Source organism: Sinocyclocheilus grahami, unplaced genomic scaffold (genome assembly GCF_001515645.1).
Source record: "Sinocyclocheilus grahami isolate Dianchi unplaced genomic scaffold, SAMN03320097.WGS_v1.1 scaffold103.1, whole genome shotgun sequence".
In the NCBI taxonomy this organism is placed as follows: domain Eukaryota; kingdom Metazoa; phylum Chordata; class Actinopteri; order Cypriniformes; family Cyprinidae; genus Sinocyclocheilus; species Sinocyclocheilus grahami.
This window is the reverse complement of record NW_015505282.1, coordinates 1,611,865-1,623,626: the sequence shown is the minus strand read 5'-3', so window position 1 is coordinate 1,623,626 and position 11,762 is coordinate 1,611,865. Positions and strand designations below refer to the sequence as shown.

Sequence of the window (11,762 nt, the reverse complement as noted above, 5' to 3'; positions counted from 1 at the left end):
AATAATAATAATAATAAATGTTTTCTGAGCAGCAAATCAGAATATTTGAATGATTTCTGAAGGATCATGTGACTTGAGTAGTGATGCTAAAAATTCAGCTTTGAAATCGCAGGGATAAATTACATTTTAACATATATTCAAATAGAAAACAGTTATTTTAAATAGTAAAAATATTTCACTATATTACTGCTTTTGCTGTATTTTAAATCAAATAAATGCAGGCTTGGTGAGCAGAAGAGAATTCTTTAAAAAATATAAAAAATCTTACTGTTCAAAAACTCTTGACTGGTATAGTATATATATATATATATATATATATATATATATATATACCGAAGTGGTGATGGGCCGCCTGGACCAAAAAATGCCAAGGCCGATTTTTTGTCCCAGTCCAGCCCTGTTCGGAATGACTTTGATTTGGAATCTTTAAAAATGCTCTTGATTCAGAACGTGTAAAAATGGTTTTGATTTGGAATGTTGAAAAAAAAAAAGGTTAGATTCAAAGTGCAGAAAAATGCTTTTGATTCAGAATGTGTAAAAATGCCTTTGATTTGGATTGTGTAAAAATGTCTTTTGAGTTGGACTGTATAAATATGCTCTTGATTCGGAATGTGTAACAATGCCTTGTGATTTCGAATATGTAAAATGCTTTTAATTTGGAATGCCTTTGATTCGGAATGTGTAAAAATGCCTTTGATTCTGAATGTGTTTGGAATATGTAAATATGCTCTTGATTCAGAACGTGTTAAAAATGCTTTTGATTTGGAATTTGAAAATATGCTCTTGATTCGGAATGACTTTGATTTGGAATCTTTAAAAAGGCTTTCGATTTGGAATGTTGAAAAAGAAGCCTTAATTTGGAATATGCAAAGATACTTTTGATTTGGAATGTTGAAGAAAAAAAAAAGTTTAGATTCAAATAGCAGAAAATGCTTTTGATCGGAATGTGTAAACATGCCTTTAACTTGGAATATGCAGAAATGCTTTTGATTGTCATTTTTATTCAGAGTTCAACATTATTTTGATTATTAACACATACAAATTATTTTGATTTGGAATGCACCAAAAAGTATTATTTGTAACATGCCAAAAAATGAGTTGGAATTTTTTTTTTTTTGAAGTTTTTTTTTTGAATCAGAATAGGCCAACTTAAAAATGCAAAGTGCCCAAATTATTATTTATTTTTTTTGCAAAGATCCAAAAAATGCTTTGGAATGTGTTCAAAATAGCTACTGCTGATGTTGTAATGCGCCTCAAACTGACTTGGAGTTTGTAGTGACTTGGACCGTGCCTATGCTGATGCCCAAACACGCTGTCTGACTCAGTCTCGGAGACACGAAGTCCTGATTCACCGAGCAGCTTCATTCATTTTGCAGCAGGGCGGTGAGGAGACTCTTTTATAATAACCAAGAAGGACTGACTTTGATAGTACAGTCAAAACAGTCTACATGTTCTGCGTGAATGAACCGGATACTGGAGCGAATTCAGCTGACGACCGACGGGAACTTCTAATGGAAATATAACAACATTATTCACTCTCTAAAAAGCCTTGCACTTACATTTGCAGGCAGACAGATAATTCAATAGCCTGTCATCTCCCTCTAAAGCGATTAAAGGTATTTTTCTCTGACTGTATTTCGCGCGAAGGCGAAATGAAGGTGAAATCTAGAGATGAGAGCTTGAATACTTCTGGAGAATGTGACGGATCCAATGACCTGCTGACAGGTAAGTGCACTAAAGTGACACGCATTTAATCATTACCGCGACGCCGCGAACATTTATAGCAGTGTTAGGCTATATTTTTGTATGCTCTCAGATAAAGTTGGCTGCCCTTGCTACTCTATGTTCGCTACGATGTTGCTGACAGACACTTTAGTTGTTGAGGTTTTCACTTTTCAAAATTATCGGACATAGCCTATATTTCCAATTTAACCAATGTCCGCATATTTACAAGCGGCTAACTATCGCTTCTCGATGTTTATGATTATATTTAGGATATTTGCAATGTTATTTGCCACGTTATTTCTGCATAGTAGGCTATAACACCTGACAGGATTTGGATTGATGTAATCTCTTCGGAAGCGATTTTTGGTATTGTCTAACTACTTGTACATAAATGGTTTAACTTGGTGTGCTTTAATGGTCATTGAGCTAAATTATCACGTTTCACGTTTTATTTTTAAAGAAATGACAAGCTACACGGCTGTAGCATATGTAGACTACTGGTAAGACATGTTAAACTCTACCTCGAGATATTTTTAAAAGCATTTAGCTAATTATTTTATATAATTATTATGTCTACTGTTTTTATGACGCTGCAGTCAGTAATAGGACTAATACCGCTATATCACACATTTCTGACGTTGACAAAAATACTAACACAGCTACATCAGGATCATATTTTGATTGCTTTGCTTTGCTATGAAGTCTGCCTTACCCTGTTGAAAAAAACAGCATATGCTGGTTAGGTATGTTTTGACGCTGGGATGCTGGTTTATGCTGGTCCTTTGCTGGTTTATGCTGGTCCTTTGCTGGTTTAAGATGGTCCTTTGCTGATTAAAGCTGGTTTGCTGGTCCTTTGCTGGTTAAAGCTGGTATTTTTGCTGGTTTATGCTGGTCCTTTGCCAGCACATGACCAGCATAAACCAGCAAAGGACCAGCATAAAACAGCAAAGGACCAGCTTAAACCAGCAAAGGACCAGCATAAACCAGCAAAGGACCAGCTTAAACCAGCAAAGGACCAGCATAAAACAGCAAAGGACCAGCTTAAACCAGCAAAGGACCAGCATAAACCAGCAAAGGACCAGCTTAAACCAGCAAAGGACCAGCATAAACCAGCAAAGGACCAGCTTAAACCAGCAAAGGACCAGCATAAACCAGCAAAGCACCAGCATAAACCAGCAAAGGACCATCTTAAACCAGCATCCCAGCGTCAAAACATACCAAACCAGCATATGCTGTTTTTTTTTCAACAGGGTATAACTAAGCCAACTTACAAAGTAAACACAATATCACGTTATTTAGCTGACTAACATATTTTTTTAACTAGCTAATTTTATGTGCAATCTGCATAATGCTAAACATACACTACATTCTATTCATATTTAGATTTTCAATTTTTGCCGTGAGATCACCGCCAAACTAACTAGTTAACCAACTTACTAAATGTATGATACCATTTCAACCAACTAATAATTCCCCCAACAAGTGAACTAAATAGGTCTGAATAAATCACTTGACTCTTTCACCCGTTTCAAGGTAGTCGTATCTCACATCTTGTCATAACAAGCGCTTTATAACATTGCTTAAATAATTGATAAAGTTTCATTTTATAGTCAGGCTTCCTCTTTGTCAGTGTCACAGCTGTACCGTTGCTTTTGGTCAATCTAGTTTACAGTATAAAACCTATGCAATGCATGCTAATGAAGACATTACAAAAAGTACCATGGTGGTCCATGATAGATAGATAGATGGTCACCTGGTTGAGCTGTAGCAAGTTCTATTTCTGAATTCTTTTATTGTTTATCATTATCTTTTTTCAGGATCTTAATCATCCCTCTGCCCTTTTTAAGGATTCAGATCAGCTAGCCAGTTTTGTTGTTGCCTCCATCTTGGTTTCGCCCTTCATGCGCTCCTTTATGTCTGTCAATACTCTCAGTAGCTCCAAATGAGAGACTGAAGAACAAAAAACCAAATGTCTTTCCAGCTTTTCATCCAAATGACAATCTGAGGGATTTTAAAATCGATTACTATTGAAAAACACCTGATCTGCCTGGATGAATGGGCCTAAATTACTCCTGAACTTGTGTGAGAAGCTGGTATTTAAAGCAGAAACGGTGTAATTTTGGTGCCTGTAGTGTCACCAAATGGAATTGCAAAAATAATAAAATTAGGGTCTCATTCACTAATATGTGTGTGTGAACGTTTTAACTGATAAATCATGATTAACTTTCATACCAAAATGTGTTCTGGAATTAAGGACCAACTGAAACCAGACGTGCAAAAACACGGCTTTCTAAACGTGTCAAGATTACATTTTATACAGATATTTAGCTGTCTTTTAGACATATTTTATGCATACTACGGTAAATGGGGAATGTGAAAGTGTTTTAACATGCAACCAAGTTTACTGGGATAGTGTGCATATTGTTGCCACAATCCAGAGTACATGAATAATAATTTGGCAATTTGTTCCATATGTGTTGATGTATAATGTATGTGGGGCTGTTTGTGCTGCTGCAGATGTGCATCAATGTTTTCTAAAGGCTGTATGCACCTGTGCGCATGCGCTGTGCGTTTAACGTAGTGTTGGTTTTGTTTGTTTTTCCATGCCAGGATAAATAAGCTCTGGAGGAACAGGTGTTTGAAATAATTCACCAAAATGAAGTCTCTCGTGAAGTCGGCTGATGATAGATATGCAAATAAAGCTCAGTAATGAACACACTCGATGAAACGGATTTAAGGTGTGCTCTGAATATAAATTGTCAAATTTTTTTTTGATTTATTTTGGCATTTTATGCCTTTTATTTAGATAGGACAGTAGGTCGACAGGAAGTGGGTGAGAGGGGGATCGGGAAAGGTCCACGCAGTGTTGCCAACTTAGCAATTTTGTTGCTAGATTTAGCAACTTTTCAGACTACCCTAGCAACTTTTTCTTCCAAAAGCACCTAGCAACAAATTTAGCTATTTTTACAAATTTATTTGGCAACATTTAGCAAATTTTGACAAGTGACTCAAACGATAAAAAAGGCACACATTTTCCATCTAAATTACACAAAAAGAGGAAACCAAAGGTGCCTAGCAGTACACAATTCACATGAATTAAGTTGGCTGCTATTAGCAATTGTTTAATTTAATAATAATAATTGAATAATTGTTCATTTATGATACACCTTGTTAGTAGCTTGTACTTGAGATTGTTGATCAGTTGATCAAGAAAAATATCTAGAAAAATGAAAAATGTAGTAATTTTCCTGGACATTATCCATAACCCGAAAACACAAAATACAATGCGTAATTTAAAATGTAGGTAAAAAAAACGTGTGAATAATAATTATGGAAACTTCCTTCATATTAATAGATTTTGCCCTATTTTTACAGACTTTTCTTAGAGTGTAGCGTACGAACTACTAATACACTGCTTAAATCTATAATTGTTCAGAATGAGTAGTTTTACTAGTTTACTAGCTAATAAAAATTAATAAACTTAAGTGTTAAATAATTCAATGTTGTATTTAAAATGAGTTATTTATATTTTAATATTATATTATGCATTTATATTATTTTATAAACACAGCTAAATTAACATATTAAAAAAAAAATTGCATCGTGATTACGCAATGACGTCACCGTGCAATGACATCGCGTCATTTAGCAACAAATTAATCTTCCTTTAGCAACTTCCCCTGAAAATGGTTTAGCAACACTGGGTCCACGAGCCGGGACTCGAACTCAGGACGCCCGAAGCGCAAAGGCGCTACATGTCATTTTGTTTTTGTCTCTGACTTTTAGTTTGATGTTTTATTTATGACTCATTGGCATTAAAGAGATAGTTCACCCAAAATGAAAATTCTGTCATTAATTACTCACCCTCGTGTCGTTCCAAACCCGTAAGACCTTCGTTCATCTTCGGAACACAAATTAAGATATTTTTGATGCACTCCGAGAGCTTTCTGACCCTCAAGGGTACTACCACGATCAAGGGTAAATTAGTCCATGTGACATCAGGGGTTCAACCGTAATTTCATGAAGCTACGAGAATACTTTTTGTGCGCAAAGAAGAAAACAAAAATAATGACTTGATTCAACAATTCGTCTCCTCCGCATCACCCTGGTGCCATTGTTGAATAAAGTCGTTATTTTTGTTCAGTCATGAATCATTCATTCAAATGATTCGTTCAAAATGCTGATCAGGGACAACAAGCGACTGGCTTTACGTGCAATTCGTTCAATCATTTACTCAATCGATTCATTCAGGAATGCAACTGATTCTGTTTTTCGCTTGGGAGATTGTTGGTGAGGTGAAGATTAAAGAAAAATAACTGACAATTTGACATTTCCACACGCACAATCTGCTGGTCTGAATATTAAAACAGCACTGTTTGTGAGATATTGTTTTTACTTTACCTTTGGATTGCTTTAAATTCTGCTGGCGAAATGCAGTGATTTCAACCCACTTCTGAGGAAATGTACCGTGAGAAATGTAGGATGAATTTTCCTCCAGATTTAACATTGCATAATTTTGTTACATTTGTGGCGTTTTCCTTTATAAAGCTGCTTATTTTGGAAATAACCTGTGAACGAGCATTGCTTAATTCATCACTTAATACTTTGCCCGCGAAAATTGCTCTAACGTGACGCGCCTTTAATGTTATCGGCAATTTGTCCCAACTTCTATGATGTCGAATGCCATGTCCGGTACTCAACTCAAAAGGGTCAGAGAAAAGTGTGTGCTCATATTCTTTCATTTTATGATTGGGGGAAATTCAGTTATCCAAATTCAGTGATCCGATTCATTTTTGAATCAAAGCCAGAGCAGCAAACTGTGCCAGGTGACTGTGACGGACTGCCGTTTTGCAAATCGTTTTGTGTCTTTGTAGTAGAATTGAAATGATTTGCAAAGCACTTTTGCATAGCTAAGCAGTTTCCCAATGTTTTTTGTGTTTGTAGGTAACCCTCCCTCTGGCCAGAGCAGAAAGAACATGAAGCAGCGCTTCCTCAAACTTCTGCCCTGCTGTCATGTTGACTCCACACCAACTGTCAGGCAAAGCAAGTGACCCACTGTCTGTTGCTTTCCTTTCCTCATGTTCTTTGTCTGTAACTAATTAGACATATCTCTAAAATGCATTTAGTATCGTTTGCAGTTTTCTGTGTAATATTTGTTTCTTTTCATCTGTTATATAGACAGTATAGAGGAGGATTTTGAGCTTGCCACTGTGTGCTGCAGGCCGGATAGTCTGGAAAAAATTATGGAACAGACCAAATTCTCTAAAACAGAGCTACAAATCCTCTATAGAAGTTTCAAAAATGTAAGAAACTTTTCCCTTAACGACTTTATAAATTCCGAGTTCTTGATGGACTCGACAATAAGTTTGTATAGTGATATACAATTTTTAACGTGTGTTTATGCTAGGGGTGTGCGATATTGACGAAAAATGATATCTCGATATTTTATGGGATTTTATCGTGTGTTATTGTGCTGGTACCTTAAGGACTGCCGAAGACAGCTGGCTCCTAATGTTTTTAATATTCTTGATATTCTGTGTGGTGGTCAGTTCATACTGATAGAAATTAATCTTTTGCAATAAGTTTTAAACTGATTTTTGCATTTTATGGGCATTTTTACCTTTACAAAGCCATTTTTTCTTAAAGTGTCCATTATCTTTTGAGTCAAATTCTTACATTTAATCAGGGAATTAGAATAATAAGACATTTGGGCTGTTACCAAGCAAATTAAATCAGCACAGAAGCTGCATCTGAAGTGGCATTTAGATGTATTTACACACATGTATTTTGTTTAATGCAAGACATGAATGCATTTAACCTGCAATTACAAATGCATAAATAATGTTTTGATATATTAAACATAAAACGTTGAATACTGATATTTGAAATGATTTAAAACATGAAAAAAATCAACAACAAAAAAAAGAAAAGAAAAGAAAGAAATCCGAAATGTGAAATTAAAACCGCCAGTAGGTGGCAGCAAATCAATGTTAATAAGCGAGTCATTGCGATTGAACCGAATCATTTAAACGGTTGATTCATTCAGGAACGAAACACCGTCATGTTGCTCAGAGACACAAAACAGCGCTGTGGCTGTATTCGGAATTATTTTTGTTGGCAAAATAGAGCAAAAAGAAGCAATATGGTGTCTAAAACGTAAGTCTCTTAATTAACTTATTGTTTATTGAATTCAATGTCACATTTGTAATCATGGTAATTTTTGGAGAAAAACGTCTGTAGGGATGTTTTGAATGATTTTTGCAAAATACTCGATAATGTCAAATCGCACCTCGTTAAAACAACAATTACGATATTATCGCAGACGATATATATCGCACACCCCTAGTTTATGCTTCTCGCCTACACTTTTTTTTTTCTGTACCTTTAAGACTTCTAAATGTAAATCACCTCTGTTGTGATTGGCTAGTCTCTCCACATGTGAACTAAGAAAGATTACTCATGTTTCGTGGGTTTGCTGACAGACTCTTTGCGAAAAATGCAACACAGTCACGTGATAGTTGCGTAACTATTTTTTCGAAACGATTTTTCGTGTTACATTTTTTGTACGACCAGCTTAGGTCCACACTATAATGCGTTTTCCAACAAATCACACTGTATGAATCTGTACGAAATTGCAATTTTGTAAAACATTCGCTTTCTCGTAAAATACGTTTTCTCGTGAAATCGGGTTGGGTTTTTCCGTGACGTGGCTAGGTTACGCTTACAAAGTTTTCTTCTTTACGTGTTGGATACATATTAAAGGGCTCTGTCCCATTTACAATCAGTTTCTCAAACCATTTCATTGTTATTAAATATATTAAATAATGAAATATTGTTCAATATATTTTTTGTTTATAATTATTTCTATGTGCTGTAGGAATGTCCCACTGGATTAGTAAATGAAGAGACTTTTAAGTTAATCTACTCTCACTTTTTTCCTCATGGAGGTGAGTGAAATAATTCATGAAGCTGATTAAATCAGTTTGTTCCAACCTTTCAATTAATTTAATTGAAAGATGTTAACGTTTAATTCGTTTTAAGATTCTAGCGCATATGCACATTTCCTGTTTGAGGCTTTTGACAGACACAAAAACGGAGCAGTAAGTTTTGAGGTCAGTTTGTTGTTTATTCATATACTTTATATGAATAAATATAATTCGTATACCATTTGCATATAGTGTATTTGCATATACCAAAGCATATACAATAATATGTCAAATGTGCATCTTAAAGTCAATGTATTTTGTGTTATATTAGCAATGATATTTTCACTGATATATGTCAGATTTGCGGTTATCATCATGTTGCATATTAAAACTGTACTGTCTTTTACACTAACTGGTCTCTGATTTCTCATTGGCTTCAGGATTTTGTGGTTGGCCTGTCAATCATCTTGCGTGGTACCGTCACTGAGAGACTGTGCTGGGCCTTTAGTTTTTATGATCTTAATAAAGATGGCTGCATCACTAAAGAGGTACGGTATCACAGATGTATAGACTATTGTCACACTAAACTGTGTATTTAAGGTTTATTCTGGTGCATAAACTGGTCATTTATGTGAATCCATTACTGCATTCAATTATTCTGTCTGTTTTAGGAGATGAATGATATTATGAAGTCTATTTATGATATGATGGGGAAGTATACGCATCCGTGTATGAAGGACAGCGCACCGAGAGAACATGTCGAAAGTTTCTTCCAGGTACCTTCAAGAGAGCTGACTTTTTACTGTCTCTGTCTCTTTCATCAGCATATTAGAGTGATTTCTGAAGATCGTGTGACTCTGAAGACTGGAGCAATGATGCTGAAAATTCAGCTGCGCATCACAGAAATAAATTACATTTTACAATATATTCAAATGGAAAAGAGTTGTTTTAAATCGTAAAAATATTTCATAATATTACTGTTTTTATTGTATTTTTGATCAACTAAATATGCAGCCTTGGTAAAGCAAAAGATGAATAATTCTAATTATTATTTCTTTTAAACTTCTAACGCCTGCCATGCTTCTACTAGGTCTCAGATTGTTCATTTATTGATCGTTTATCTGTTTGCACTCAGAAAATGGATCGCAATAATGATGGTGTCGTCACAATGGAGGAGTTTCTGGAATCGTGTCAAAAGGTATCAAAAGGACGAGACGAAAACTAATTATGATTTCTATATTTTTTATGCTTTTGGTATTCAATAAAAATACAAAAAAAAATTTTAGAATGGGAGTGCGATTACTCATTATAAAGACACATAAGAACTAAGGTGTATCCAGGGTCCAAAATTAACTCTCCAAACATAAGTAAAATTAATTAGGAGTGATGTCTACATTAAAGGAATAGTTAACCAAAAATGAAAAATTGAAAAATGAAAATGTACCCTCAGGCCATCCGAGATTAGGATGAGTTTGTTTCTTCATCAGATTTGGAGAAATGTAGCATTACATCACTTGCTCACCAATGGATGTGGATGGGTGCCATCAGAATGAGAGTCCAAACAGCTGATAAAAACATCACAATAATACACAAGTAATCCACACCACTCCAGTCCATCAGTTAATGTCTTGAGAAGTGAAAAGCTAAATGTTTCACCAATGGATGTGGATGGGTGCCGTCAGAATGAGTGTCCAAACGACAAACTGTCGCTTCTGGCTAAAATACAAGTCCGTGTTTCATAATAAAGTTTCCTCCAATGAAAAAGTCATACTGTCAGTATCAGGAGATATGCACAGATCAAGAACTGTTTACAAGCAAGAACAGCCCAAAGCATGCTCTAAACAAACACTGTGGTGTTTTTATCAGCTGTTATTCTGACGGCACCCATTCACTGCAGAGCATCCTTTGGTGAGACACTGATGCAATGCTACATTTCTCCAAACCTGATGAAGAAACAAACTCATCTACATGATTAAATGAGTAAATGTTTAGCAGATTTCCATTTTAGTATGAACTGTTCCTTTAATATGCTCCTTGTTGTGTTTTACCAACTGTTTTTGTTCAGGATGAGGCCATCATGGAGTCCATGCAGATGTTGGATCACGTAATTTAGCTCTGCATGAGGATCTCTGGAAAATGTTCGAGAACAGCAACAGTGTTTGATCTGTTGTGGCGTCTGCCTGATGACGTCCTCCATCTCGCACCTACAAAAAAGCCAGACAGTGAACACCTGAACAGGTGCAAAGTGAGCATGCCATATTATTCTACACCCTGAGGATGAAATTATGTTTCTGAAGATCAGCTGTTGTATGCCACTGTCTTTGCATTGTTTTTCTTCGTTTAATATCATGTGAAGAGATATTTTAAGCCAGTTCTACAAAAATGGCTCTTACAATATATAAGTGCACTAACACCTTATATCACTGTTATGTTTCCCACTGAAAGGAATGTGTGAAAATCCTATAAATACAATCTACAAGCATTATTCATGTCAGATGTAATTTATTTAGATTATGTTGTAACCCACTACTTTAAAATATATGTATATGCACAACAATTTAGCTGATAAAAACATCACAATAATCCACAAGTAATCCACACTACTCCAGTCCATCAGTTAATGCCCTGAGAAGTGAAAAGCTAAATGTTTCACCAATGGATGTGGATGGGTGCCGTCAGAATGAGAGTCCAAACAGCTGATAAAAACATCACAATAATCCACAAGTAATCCACAGCACTCCAGTCCATCAGTTAATGCCTTGAGAAGTGAAAAGCTAAATGTTTCACCAATGGATGTGGATGGGTGCCGTCAGAATGAGAGTCCAAACAGCTGATAAAAACATCACAATAATCCACAAGTAATCCACACCACTCCAGTCCATCAGTTAATGCCTTGAGAAGTGAAAAGCTAAATGTTTCACCAATGGATGTGGATGGGTACCGTCAGAATGAGAGTCCAAACAGCTGATAAAAACATCACATTAACACACAACAATTTACAATCAGTGTCACTGATTGGCGGAATCTGACGTAACGAACTCTGCAAACGTGGGATCGTTTTTGGTAGATTCGCACTAATGATGTTTTACATTCTCCCTGATAAATACATTT

The 11,762-nt window shown here is 35.6% G+C and overlaps 1 pseudogene; it reads left to right on the top strand.

Annotated features, from left to right (window-relative positions):
• The first annotated feature begins 1,283 nt into the window (after positions 1-1,283).
• Positions 1,284-11,218, top strand: LOC107588471 (Kv channel-interacting protein 2-like; annotated as a pseudogene).
• Positions 11,219-11,762: the final 544 nt, after the last annotated feature.